The 13,222-nt window shown below is 38.6% G+C and overlaps 1 protein-coding gene across 2 annotated transcripts in view; it reads left to right on the top strand.

The window, feature by feature from the left end:
• LOC124881751 (heparan sulfate glucosamine 3-O-sulfotransferase 5) overlaps positions 1-13,222 on the top strand; it is a 157,865-nt gene that overhangs the window by 80,062 nt on the left and 64,581 nt on the right. The gene's annotated exons all lie outside the window — the stretch shown is intronic.

Below are 13,222 nucleotides of genomic sequence, written 5' to 3'. Positions count from 1 at the left end.
GCGAAATCTTGATAAACCGAGCAGATATTTCAGGCTTACACAGCTACATTCTAGTCTAAAAACAAGTTCATTTTGTTTCACAGAAATCGCAATATATCCAACTTTGCTCACAGCTTTTCCCTTTCCTCCAGGCTTTGCTACTTCCGTTAGCACAATCTACTTTGACCTGCAATGAATCATGGGATAGGGTGGCCCACGAAGGATACACCGGACCCATCCTTCATATCTGGGGAAAAGAAGGACGCATTGTCGGCCCTATTTGGAGGAGCCTGCGAAGCTGTAGACTTCATTGCCTCACAATGATGTAATCGGCCAACAAATGCGTCCTTCAAAGAATGCAGCCCCTCAATTTGGACGCAGCAATAGTGAATGACATCCGTGAATCAGTGAATCTGTGTTTGATCAATCTGTGTCTTCAATGTGTGACACAAAAAACTAAATTTTAGAAATGAAATTGAATTTTAGAACTGAAAGTAAAAGTAGTGAAACTGAATTTTCAATTCAACAAAATACATTTTCAGAGCAAATGAATTCAGTTTCAAACCATTAAATTCAGTCTCAATTAAGTAAAATTCATTTCAAACCAATGCATTTAATTTCAAATTGCACAAATACAGATTCAGTTTGAGAAATTCAAATTCAGTTTCTGATGGCACAAGTTTCTTCCCATAGCCTTAAGCCAGCAGCTGGAACTGATAAGGCTCAGCCCCGCTGGGCTCCATAAAGTCTCCCTTAACTTCTGGTGATGAGGGGGGTGAAAAGTCCTCCACCTCAAAAGACCTATCTGTGACGAAACGACCTGCAATGCTCTGCTCACTCTCAATGTTTCAGTATGTCAAATTAAGGTAGCTGCCGCTTTCCCTCGTCCTCCTGGCCACACCCCCACTTAACCCCCTCCGCTCATCCCCACAGTTGGCCACGCCTCTCACTGTATCTTGGCACCACCCAATTTGGTGGCATTTTTCAAAATTTGTCTGGGGTGGGGTTATGCTTTTACACAGGGTTTAGTTCCACTTTAAGCGAAACGTCTAACTGGAAGAACAACTTCAGAATGAGTTTTTCATTAATTAAAGTGTGGAATGATGCATTCCTTTAATTAATTGATCTGAAAATAAAAAGCACTGAGTGTATTAATAAATGTATTAGATAATAAAAATATTAAATCTAGTTTATAAACTTATACTGCACTAACTTATAATTATAATGGCAATAAAGATGAAACTCTTGTGCATGGTACATTCACTTGATAGCTCTTCTAAACCCTAATACTCCTTTGTATCTGTATGCGACCCCTTGCTGAACAAGACATAAATTCCCTTTATATAGGGTTAATTTATTTATATTCTGTTCATTAATATTTGCATATGAACAATGTGTAAAAATATTCCTTAGTCGTAAATTTGAATTTTGTATCTAAAGAGTGATACCATGATTTTAAACACAAGTTAACCATTTTATTTGATCAGAAAATTATTAGCAACTATACCAGGGAGACCTTACTGCAAGAGAGGATGAATCCCGCATTCTGTGACATCCATGACCCATTTCTTTAAATCCAGCAGATCACCTTTTTCCTGTTTATTCTTCCTCGCCAATATTACGACCTGCTTTCAGTAGATGGTATGCATAATCTATACAACAAAGACAGCTTCCGGTGTTTGAGAATGCCAAGAAATTATCTCTGGCAGTAATTTACATACATTTACATAAATATGGTAGGACTAAATGCACAATGCAGATTTAGTGCAGAACAAGTATTTAATAGACTGCCAATTTTGCACGTTTTCAAGTCGGTCACTCACAGTTTAAGAGTACGTAGGGTAAAATTTAAAGACTTCTACATGCTCAAATACTTGTTCTTCCCACTGTATGGTAAACAGTCTAAACTTGTATTGCACTTTATCAAGTTCCTAAAGTGCTTTACAATACAATTAGTCATTCACGAAGACATTCACACACTGACAGTGCTGCACCCCAGACTCACAGAAGTGAGGCTACCATACACAGGTGTCACTGAACCCTCTGACTGATTGAGATGGACAGAGCTGGGGTTCGAACCAGCAACCCACCATTTACAGAACGAACTCTTACCTGAGCCACAGTCACCCCACAGTTTTGTTTGTCGAAATATGTCTGTGAACCATCTGGAGGATGTTTACATCAAGATTGTATTTGTGGTTCTGTGCTGCTGTTTGTTGAAGTTTTTCAATATTTTTAAATTAAATGTTTGAGCTATCATGCTAAAATTTAATACAATTTTAAACAATGGTCTATTTGATAGCAAAGTTTGGTACAAATATCTATAATCAAGGCTTCCCTCATCTTTATTTATACCCGTACATATATAATATAAATGTGACCCTGTTGACTTAAAATATTCAGCATCACAATTTCTCCACATCTGCATAGACCAACTAATTGTTCCACCTTGATGTACCCTATTAGAGAATACTTGTGACTGCCACGGTAAGAACTCAAGCTGCTGCAAGTGAATATTACACCTCAGGCTTTGATGAAACCAGCAAGTTTCATCTATTAATAATTGCAGCTGTCACACAAGGACATCTGTTTCCTGAGGCTGCGTCAGCACTTCCGTAATAACTCGATGCCAAAGTTGTGGTGATGCTGCAGTTTTGGTTTTTTACATAACCTTTCTCACTTTCCCTGTCTCTCTGAGCTGGTCTCCCAGCTTGATGCCAGGTCATGTTATGCATATCACATTAGCAGTGTTGGTTAGGCTACCATGGCCTGATAAAACCAGGTTGCAGAGGAGTGACATCCTCACAGCTGTAGAAGAGAGATAAAAAGCTGTGGACATGTTAGCTATTTGTCATGGTTAATGGTTTCAATGCTTTTGGTCAATGGAAGATATCTGAACTAATTAAAAAAGGCACTGTAAGGAGCGTAACAGCACATGGAATTGTTCTAAACAATTCTTTAAGAACTCTACAAGAAAAACAGACTTCATGAATCCAGTACAAGAAGAGCAGGATTTGTTCCTTGTTTTCATTCATTTGTGCTATTGCTAAAGTGACAAATGTCATGTTGTTTCACTGATGTAGTGTTCTCTAAGGTCACACATGTCAAGGTCAAGGCCTGTGAGGAACCTTTGGCCTTCAAGCCCACTGTATTCAGCCTGTGAGATAATTTCATATATCTGTTATTTATGGCCCACCACTAGGTTTTGTTGTGACCTTGGCAATCACAGTTCATATTTCATAGTTCACTGCAACAGCCGCTCATGCTCACAGCTCTAGTCATAGATGCACACAAATACAGCATCGCAAACGGTCAGATGCAGCAAGGAAACTTGCAGCTCTTTTGGGTTTGCCAAGAAGTTTTCCAAGGGCACATTTTGCTGATGATCTGAACACTTTGAGTTTACATGGTGCAATGCTGTTTTTACCGCAAAAAATAACATACAACTATTCTTTTATCTATATGCTTGGACATAGAGAGCATCTGCAAACATCCCATTTACAGAGCTGCAGTGTAAGACCACATTTAAGGCAAAACAGAACTCTGTGGACCCAGAGTTTTTCCTCCTTCATCCCAGAGAGGATTCCAAAACTCTGCCTCCAACAAGCTGCAAGCCTAAACAGACCTGAGTGAGCATCTGTATTATGTGATGAACAAGATGGCGCACAGAAGGCATTTTACCGATGCACATCCCCAAAAGTTGTTTTGTTTATCTTAAAGGTTTTATCAGATTTTATATGATTAAGACCAAAATACACAGGTATTTGTGTATGGAAAATGATACAGGCTTATTAGCATTTATATAAATTAAATCACAGTTATTCAGGCTTGATTTAAGAAAGAAAAGTAAAAAGAGGAAACATGTTTTTGTATAGATGTATACCTTCCTATTGATTGGGGTGTTTTATTTGTTCAAAAAACTGCAGACCTTTTACGCGGTTCTTGAGGTTTACGTCTTTGCCCTTCCAAGCAAGTGTTCTACTTTTAGGCGAGTCTTAAAATGATTACCTGGTAAAGAAATAGTTCGTCCTGCCTGAGCAATCTTTGTCAAAAACTACATTTTGCAATGTTGGTCCTACTTTTATTACAGTAAAGTTGATTTAACCTACTTTGTATCTAAAGAGTAGAAAATAATGGACACATTTGTTCCTTTCTTTTGAAGCAGTAGGTATTTTAAATAGTCATATCAAATGGAATCCCAATAGCTGATGTGATCACATGTAATAAATTTGCCTATAATGGGAGATGTTTTTTTTTTTTTTTTATAATGCAAGATGCCACCAGCACAATAGACTGGGTTTAACACTTCCTATAACAAAGTGCTGCTGTGCTGCAGGGAAATGTTTGGAGAATTAATCTTGCTAATGCAGGCCTGTTTTTTCACTCTAACTGTGATTGTGTTTTGCACATTCTTTGGGTATGAGAACCAGTTTCTCATGTGACTGCTCATCCATGGTGGCGACAAAGCAGTTTGCTCTTTTGTTTCTTATTTCCTTCACTTCTATATTGCTTCATCTATCACGTTTTATTAATTGTGTTCATGTTCAAACTTGGTCATGGGTTTATGAGTGACTGATTATTACAAGTAGGTTCCCAAAGTATGTTTTGTATTCCAACCAATCATTTTTGCTTCCAGTAATATTTTACTCGCCATGTGAAAACAAGCAGGAAAATATCTTTCTACAGATGTCTCCAATGAATATGAACTTCTTGTACTCTATTTGTATAGCTTTACCCTTGCTTTTATGGGACACTGACCACATGCAGTTATAGTTTTTTTGTAAACTGTTCATCACTTTCTCAAAGTTAGCTTAACTGAAAAACCTCTACAGTCCTCTCAATGTATGTCATTGTAACGCAGGGGCGGACTGGGGAGAAGAAGCGGCCGGGAGCTCCTGAAAGTCTGGCTCACTTTTGTGCTTTTTTTGTAGAATTTTACAGCACTAGTGGCCTTTGTTTTGTTAGTTGGGGAACTGTGCCCACCACTGCCCCCCATGCACGAAAGACCTGCATGGACTTAATGTCTATGTGTCAGGCCACGGAGCTGAGTGTAGGTTGGTTGTGCTGTGTGGTGTGTGTTTCCCTATTTCTCCTGCAGGGTGCGACAAGCAGCTGTATGCCCGCAGCTGTTCCTCATTAAGGAGTAATCAAGGAGCCTACTTAAACTGCTGGAACCTGTGAGAAGGCATCAGAGTGTTGACTCACCTAGTGTGGTAATCCAACCTGCTGACTTTACTCTGTGAACATTCTACCTCAGATCTAACCTTGCTTTGTCTTCCTTTGAGGTTCTCCACCCCTGAGATCTTGTTCAGGATTTTCCTTTGTGGAATTCCCTTCACAGTTTGCCTCCTACTGAGTTCGGTAAATACTTAACTGTATTTACTGCAGTCTTATGACTCCTGTTGGTCTTCTGGATGAATTTTCCAAACCGCTACTTCTAAGTCCTGGTTGTCCACCCTCCAACATTATTCACCTCCTGGAGGAGTTTCACTCTCGCAGCACGCCAGCCTGCCAGCCTCAGCTTCTGTGGTTTGCTCACCTCTTCTTGAACACAATTCATCCACAAGAAGTAAGCATTCAAACTTACTGTTCACCTTCCAAATTATCTGCAATCATACTCACCTCCATCTCCTTCTCCAGAGCGGCGACCCGACGCGACCTAAACTTCCGGATCAAACCCCATTCATTTTATTCAATAAACATTGTAAACCATTTATTCAGTCTCCGTGTTTTGTGCCTGCTATAGAATTTCCTGGTTCTCATCATGACACTATGCAGGGATGGATGGATGGCACATATTTTGTGAAAAATTACTGTTTGGTTCACAGTTGGATTTTCATTTAGTGGAACTAAATTTAAATCTGTCCAGAAGGCACCATCTTAATCAAGTGTGAGAGGTTCATTAAATGAGTTTGACTCCTGGGAGCCGTGCTGAGGTCAATAGATCTTTATATTGTTTACCCTAAGATAGCATATCCATTGAAGTAACCTAGCAACCAGCTCGGTGATGAGATGACTCAAAGTCAATATCATGTGTTGCTTCACTTAACCATCAAGGACTGGACTGTCCTTCAGTTTCATCAGGATGTTGACGAGTAATCTTGCAGTAAAATCTCCTAAAACACAACAGGAGCTTTCAAAAAAATAACAAACCCTCCAAGGCCTTGGATGAAAATAGAAGGGTTGCACCACTTCATGTAGGTTAATTTTGTTTTACTGCTGCTTAGTGGTAGGCTGATATAAGTCCCAGACAAGCAGATGTTTAGTGCAGCTTCCTGCTGGAGCAGATTTGGATTAGCTGTGCATAAAATAAAATCCTGCTCGAAGACTTCATAGCTGACAGGGACTACTCCATGGGTTTGTCTGTGTCACGCTTTTTATTATCTCTGAGTTATTTGTGCTTTTGTTCATTTGAAATATGCATTGAAGCAGCTTTTTCACCTGTCTTCTTCCCTTTGCTCCTTGCAGTGTCGCCATCCATTCTGATCTAGCAAGACTTTTAACATTAAGCAATGCAATGAAATATCGCAGAATTATCCAATAAGTTTAAGCCAGATTGCACTTTGATCTGCAGGGGGTTTTATGATGGAGAAAGACATGCGGGAGGGAAAGGGGGAGGGAGAAGAGAGAGACCTAGATATCAACACAGCATCAAAGAATAAAAAGCAAACATATCTCTGTTGGATTCAGTCTTCCAGCCACAGGGAATCCTCATCCCTCCAACTTCTCCTCATCCAAATAATTCCACTGTTAATAATTACCAAGGAGTTGTAAGGCGCCACCAATGCACCAACAGAGCAATCTGTTGCAAACAAGCAGTTTCATTTAAATATTTAAAAAGAATCTGCTCTAGTGCAGTTTTTCATAAATCATATGAACACGTGTTCTACAATCTTTGACAAATACTCAGATGACTGAAATATGCCTGCATGGTTGTTGGAAAAATGTATATAAGTTATCATTATTTAGTTTAAATCATGTCTGAAGTTCTATTATAGTTAAGATTATTTCTAATTCCTATGATTGCTTTTTAGTGTGAAAAAGTGTTTGTGGAAGGTTAAGGAATGCGGTCTGGAGTGGATCACTCCCTGGACATGACAAGCCTATACCATATATGGAAATGACTACACTTTTGGGTTCAAATCTCTGTAAGAATTGGCTGAACCGTTTCCCGGTTTTTGCTTGTAGGAATGTGAGTTGTAAATAAAAGGCTGGTGCAAGGATATTTCCCTTTGTGAGAAGGAAGTCGCTGTTCTGGCAGAGGACTGTCTCACCCTTGCAAGTCAAACTTATTCGGTTCACCTGGTGTCTTATTTTACACTTGTCTGTGTATCAGCTTTCTAACTCTATCAGTGGTCCTGACAGTCAGTCTCTTGTCCTACGAAAAAAGGCAGCCACACTATGGCAGTGTTATAGATCTATGTATGGCCCTGCCATGTGTGATTTACTGGAACTTCTTTTCTACTCTCATCAGACTTGACCTGAGCCCCTGACCTCCTGGGTAGGCTTCAGTCATAACAGGTCCAGGTTTAATGTGGAATAAAATTTCAATGTTGCTAAGTCCTGTGCTTGGACCACCAAACTGTCCTATTTCTTAAAGGATAGATTTTGGGTGGCTTTGAAAATAACTTACTGAAAGAATGGGTCAGTTTTTATTAGAATATTCAGCTATATGGATAAGGTTTAGACATACATGGGAACATAGAAAGATTTTAACTTTAGAATATCTGTATGTGCTGTTAAATAGATATTTTTTAGTAACTGGTTGGGAGCTATTTTAAATAGAATTTAAATTGATCTATTTGGAAGTTGTCAATCAAATATAACATATGTTTGTTATTTTGTATTTACTAAAAATGTAAAGTAAAACTAAATTGTATTATTGTATTCCTTTTATCTAGATGATATTGATGAAGAAATATGTTCCTTCAGCTGTGAGCCATCAAACAGCAGTTGGAAAGGGAGCAGCAGCTGTCATATCTGATGTAGCCCAAACAGCAGCAGAAGTTGTTGAAGAAGTCAGATAAACTTCTTATGGATCAATGTCAGCCCCACAACATGAGTTCAATCTCCATGGTAACTGACTGTTGCAATGGTTGATGGGTGGTGGTAGTGGTCTGTACCACTTCTATTAATGCTAAGGATTTGAACTTAGAAATGCACCACAACATCAGGATATAGGATCTGCAGTAGTCACAGGACTGTATTGTCTGAATGGATATTTGCTAATGGTCAAAAACTAAAACACAGCAGTCTGCTACTTGTGGGTGCACATGCTGTGTGTCAGACATTAATAGTCTGACAGTGTTATCCAAGGGTTAAATATTAGCAGGAAAAAGCAGTTTCCTTATCATGCTACTCATGCTACTCCTGAGTTCCTGTCTGTACTGTGGTCCTTCCAACAACATGACAGCCATGCCTCTGCCTCAAACCATGTGTTGGGGTCACCCATTTTGGTCGGACAGACCAACTGGGGTGCGCAGTTCAACATGCGCACCTCAACATTTGTTGCAGTGATGGACATTGAGACTGACATCATCAGAGCTATAAAAGCTGAAAAAACAAACCTTGAAAACCGCCATTTCCAGTGTGTCTCACGGGACAACACAACGGAGGCATATATCTGGAGCAACAGAAACTCGCAGGTGAGTTACTTTTTTTCTCCACACGGCCATTCCTGGAAGAGCTGGAATTCTGTCTGATACAAGAAGGTCAGAAGATTTATAACTGATCAAAGACCCTGCCGACACTACGGTGCAGGTGAAAACCCACAGAGGTTTGTTTCCAAGGAGATGAGTTTTCCTCCTTGTTGATTCTGTCGACTGCAACGGTTCCTCATATTTTTCCCGTTTTGGACAGATGAGAATTTTTATGTTTTTGAGTTGATCACGGACGCATGTCACTCTGGCTCCCCCCCCCCCTTCGTTTTTCTTCAGACATGACCCCTTCCTCAATCGGTGGACAGAAGAAATCAATGTCAAAGTAATTTCGTTCTTTTTTTATATTAAAATTGATAGGTGTATTTAGAGGTCTGGGCAGGGTGAGGCATAGTTTAAGGTGATTTAGAAACACCAGTAGTAAATCCAAGGTATTAACTTGTTGCATGCAATATTGATTGAAGTGTTTTATGCTGAACTGTTTGATTTGCTGTGCGGCTAAATCGCGCAGCATGGATGCGATCAGCAAGGTGCGTGTTCATGTTTTGTCCGGCTGATCCCAAATCAGCCAGGAGTTAGAAGTTGGACTTTTAAAGTTTTTCTATTCAAAGCAGTCTGGGCCTCGTGGCCTGACCACTGCTTTGTCCCAGTTTTTAAAGGAGTTTTTCCACCAAGTTCCCGCCTGAGAGTTTTATGATCCTTTGTTCGAGATTTGGGCCAATCAGCTATGAGTGGCTAAGGGCACGGCCCCACCTGTTCTACCAGCTGATCCCCGCATCAGTGCACCAAGAAGGCTCCCCTGTACAGTGGTTCTGCTTCACTTTCCAAGTTAATCCAAACTGCACATTTTGTGCAGAAAACTGCTGGTATGATCTTCATAGACACCTAATGCACGTATATTTTCTTTTATTATAATTTTTAGATAGTCATTTTACATCCTTCTGTAGAATAGTGCATATTTAGTTAGGTGAACATTTTTGGACCAGAATAGTAATTGTATTGCTATATGGTCAATAAATGTTCACATATATTTAAAGAGAATTGTTTGTGTTTATTTTGTGCAAGAGTGATTTATCTGTCAAAATAAGGTCAAAGTTCCCCCACCGTTCAGCGGGGCAGCTGATCAAACAGTGACATTTAACGTGGTTTTGGTTAATAATTATCAATTATTAATGTTAATTAACTAAATGTAATTATTAAGTGCTTTAAGCTCATAATCACCACACCAGAGAGCATCTCTGATTTCTATTCGTAAGTAATGATTTTTGGTTGAGAAAATAATTTTCCCGAATTATGACTTTTAATTATAATTTTGATACATATTCAGTAATAAATAATCATAATCCTTACACATACCACATTCTGTGTGTTTTCTTTCAGTCAGCTGTGTGGCCTCAGTCATCTGTCATGCAGCTTCTCATGCTTAAGGTTATCCATCCATCTTGCTTAATGCAGCCAAAAAGGGTTTTCCTTTGCAAGTCAGGCTGCTGCAAACATTTGTGCAGCCATTCTTGAGGAATAGTGTGTGTGTGTGTGTGTGTGTGTGTTCCTGTCTTGGCATCACAGTGAGAACCATTTTCCCAATTTCACCATCAAATTGAGGACCGTTTGTACCAAAGTGAGGACATTTTGCTGGTCCTCACGACCTATTTTGCTAACGGTTAGGTTTAGGACTAAGATGTGAATTGAGTTTAGGTTAGGGTTAGGGTTAGGCATGAACTGGTAATGGTTAGGTTTAGGGTTATTGTCAGGGTTAGGGCATAGAAAGGGTTGAAAATGACTGAAAATCAATGGAAGTCAATGGGAGTCAACAGATGGTCCTCACTACATATAGCAAAACAAGAGTGTCTGTGTGTGTGTGTGTGTGTGTGTGTGTGTGTGTGTGTGTGTGTGTGTGTGTGTGATTAGCTTGAGTTTACATAAACTTGATGATTTCCTTTAAAAAATGAAAAATGCCATTAGCTAGTTGTAAGGCCTCTATCTATCCTAATTGCTGAAAGGGTAGATTCTTATTCATGAGTTCCAAGCCAAGTTAAAACTTATTTAGAGAAGTCTGTTGGATATAAGCGGGCATCTTTTCTGCTTCATTGAACCTGCACCAATTTATAGTTTCAGCGTCATCCCCTATGACCAATGCAAATTGGTGATTCATCACTGAATACCACCTTCATCCATTCATGTGCTTTAGCTTACATGAGCCTCATTTTTATTTCTTTATTTTTCCCATTTTTCAAAGACATAGGATGTTCTACTTTCTGATGTTTAATTATTTTGTTCTATTTTTCCATATTGTGTTTGTACCTCAGATTTTACAAACCTAATAGAGACCAACTTGGGTTCAATCCTTTACAATCCCCTTCCAAGCAGGATCTCTGCAGGAGTTTCATTCTCCTATTGCATATACAGAGTTCAGTAGGTATTAGTTTTAGAATCTGATTACATTTTGATTATTTAGTTCACTATTTTGGTCAAAAATATGTAATTTTGACATTTTCACCCCTTTAAGTTTTTATAAATGTCTCCTTGTCAATTCAAAATTGACCAGTTTACATCATAAGTCACCAGTGATTAAAGGTTTTTATGGAGTCAGTTTTCATTACAGGACAAAATACCAAAATGTGACTTCTTGTAATAAGAAATTAAACTTTTATAACTCACAGTGAGTTGTAAATGTTTAATTTTCACCAAATGTAAGATTTTTATAACACACCAGCCCTCAACAGATCTACTATCCTATTCAATAAATTAGAATATACGTTCTAATGAAGGACGTTTGTTAGATTAAAAGTTCCTTTTCACAACATTTAAGCAGGTACCTGTTGTAGATATGTTCTGTTAGCAGTGCCCACTACTGTCTACAAGCATAACTTTTGAAATGTGTTGTTTGAAAGAGAGGATGAGCCATTTTAAAGAAATCACATATACAAGAACCGTGGTTCAGAGGCTTAATGAGGTTCCCACAATGCTCAGATGTAAATGTTAAAACACTGAGCCCGCTGCTACAACTGTGAAAAGGTTCTGAACTGGATACCTGTACATCTTTATAATCACAGCTTGCTGAAAGAGTGACCTACTGTGAATGAATGCCTAACGTGTCACGATCGTGAGGTGTTGGGTTCTGATTTTCTTTTGTGTATGTATTATGACCATTTTTTTATTGTTTATTTTGCTCATTAGGTCTTTCTTTCTTAAGTGTATTTCTCTGTGCTCAATTTGTTAGGTGTGTTCTTTGTGTTTCTCCAATTAACATTTTCCTCCTTTGCTGCAGTATGTATGCTCTGTGGTTTTTTCTTGTTCTTCGCTTGTTTCTTCTATCAACTGCATTTTCCCTGTCCCCTTGCTTCCCTGCCTGTTTCTGCCATTCCAGTTCATGTCCTATTTTTTCCGTGTCTAGGTTTTATTTTATCTATTAAAAATACCTCACCTTATCACTCTGCCTTCATTTGAGTCTTTTTAAAATCCACACAGGACATAAAGTACCTGAAAACATGGTGTTTTTTTCAAAGGTGTACACAAGGAAAAGTAAAGAACTACACTACTTTTTATTCACAGGTCTTAAACCATATTAGAGTGCATCTGGAGCTTTAAGGTTTGCATGCCTTTTAGACCTTGTCCACACTAATGCAAATATTTAGCATACCTGAACATTTCCACTGTGCATCTCCCCTTAACACACTAGATTTTTTATCCATGTGGATTATGTATCTGGAATCTTTTAGAAACAATGCCCACTACATTTCTACCCATAATTGCTTTATGTGCTTGAAACCAAAACAGCAGTGGAGCCGATTGTGCTTTTATCTCACGTTGTCCTGACTCTGTTTGCATTAAAGTTTAAGTGTAATGTCAAGAAGGTACAGTATATGACTGAAAATAGGAGCTACAACTGTTTTGAATCACTGACATGCACAGTTATCAAATTTCCCTAAAAAAACACAGAAGAAGAAGTACTTCCGTCTTTGTCGGATAACAATTTCATTTCGATCCTGCCGAATCCATTCAGACTGACATGTTTACATGACACATTTTTAGTCCGATCAGCCATTTATTCTGATTACTTATGTCCTTGTAAACGTAGCTAGTAATTTCTATGATTGTTTAAACTCGTACTGGCACAAAATAGGTGTTAAAGCATTTTTCAGAATATGTAGATGTAGATTTGTTTCCAGTTCGAGGATGGTAAATCCATTTTTAAAATATCTCTAGAAGTGTATTTCACACTGAGCCTATGTGACATTTATAGCAGTATCTAATGGCTCTGTTGGGTAAAGCGTTTCTAAATTTAGCTTTTGTGATGCTCCTTCCTCTCAGTCCTCCCAACCTTTAATACTTCATACCTTACTATGTGAGGCTTGCTGTGGTTTACATGTTTCTGCAAAGTTTGAACTTAAAATGTCCCTTCTGCCAGATTATGAGACATTTGTTATTAACTGAGATGTGGAACAATTTCATCCAGATGAGATGTGTTTCCTTTTCATCAGTGGAAAAGGAAACTAATGAAAAAGAGTACATGAGTACATACTGAGTATAGTCATGAGTACCCATGACACGTACTCAGCATGTCATGGGTTTTATGTAAGGATGAC

Source organism: Girardinichthys multiradiatus, chromosome 15 (genome assembly GCF_021462225.1).
Source record: "Girardinichthys multiradiatus isolate DD_20200921_A chromosome 15, DD_fGirMul_XY1, whole genome shotgun sequence".
Classification (NCBI taxonomy): domain Eukaryota; kingdom Metazoa; phylum Chordata; class Actinopteri; order Cyprinodontiformes; family Goodeidae; genus Girardinichthys; species Girardinichthys multiradiatus.
The sequence above is the reverse complement of the archived record's forward strand: the minus strand, read 5'-3'. Positions and strand labels throughout refer to the sequence as shown.